Raw genomic sequence first — 846 nt, 5'->3', positions numbered from 1 at the left:
CACGGGCTTAAAAGGCACGCGCTCTGCCGGCTGAGCTACCGATGCGAATGCAGCACTTCACATAGTAAAAATGGACCCCTAAACTCTTCCAAGGCAATTTCCAGCAAACCATAGACTAAAAACCACTTATTGATGTATGCGCACCTCGGGCGGGGCTCGAACCCGCGGCCACGGGCTCAAGAGGCACGCACTATGCCGACTGAGCTACCGAGGCGAATGCAGCACTTGACCTAGTAAAAATGGACCCCTAAACTCTTCCAAGGCAATTTCCAGTAAACCATAGACTAAAATCACTTATTGATGTATGCGCACCTCGGGCGGGGCTCGAACCCGCGGCCCTGACCTAGTAAAAATGGACCCCTAAACTCTTCCAAGGCAATTTCCAGTAAACCATAGACTAAAAACCATTTATTGATGTATGCACACCTCGGGCGGGGCTCGAACCCGCGGCCACGGGCTTAAAAGGCACGGGCTTAAAAGGCACGCGCTCTGCCGACTGAGCTACCGAGGCGAATGCAGCACTCGACCTAGTAAAAATGGACCCCTAAACTCTTCCAAGGCAATTTCCAGTAAACCATAGACTAAAAACCACTTAATGATGTATGCGCACCTCGGGCGGGGCTCGAACCCGCGGCCACGGGCTTAAAAGGCACGCGCTCTGCCGGCTGAGCTACCGAGGCGAATGCAGCACTTCATCTAGTAAAAACGGACCCCTAAACTCTTCCAAGGCAATTTCCAGCAAACCATAGACTAAAAACCACTTATTGATGTATGCGCACCTCGGGCGGGGCTCGAACCCGCGGCCACGGGCTTAAAAGGCACGCGCTCTGCCGACTGAGCTACCGA

General features: G+C 53.3%; 4 non-coding genes across 4 annotated transcripts; all 4 read right to left on the bottom strand.

The window, feature by feature from the left end:
- Positions 1-141: 141 nt before the first annotated feature.
- Positions 142-214, bottom strand: Pmar_PMAR024455. Its single transcript has one exon. It is a non-coding gene; the product is annotated as a tRNA-Lys (tRNA).
- A 209-nt stretch (positions 215-423) lies between these two features.
- Positions 424-511, bottom strand: Pmar_PMAR024454. The gene has a single exon. It is a non-coding gene; the product is annotated as a tRNA-Lys (tRNA).
- A 96-nt stretch (positions 512-607) lies between these two features.
- Positions 608-680, bottom strand: Pmar_PMAR024453. Its single transcript has one exon. It is a non-coding gene; the product is annotated as a tRNA-Lys (tRNA).
- Positions 681-779: 99 nt separating this feature from the next.
- Positions 780-846, bottom strand: Pmar_PMAR024452. Its single transcript has one exon. It is a non-coding gene; the product is annotated as a tRNA-Lys (tRNA).

The sequence above is a fragment of the Perkinsus marinus genome, assembly GCF_000006405.1.
Source record: "Perkinsus marinus ATCC 50983 genomic scaffold scf_1104296954622, whole genome shotgun sequence".
NCBI lineage: Eukaryota > Perkinsozoa > Perkinsida > Perkinsidae > Perkinsus > Perkinsus marinus.
This window is presented reverse-complemented; position numbering and strand designations above follow the sequence as displayed.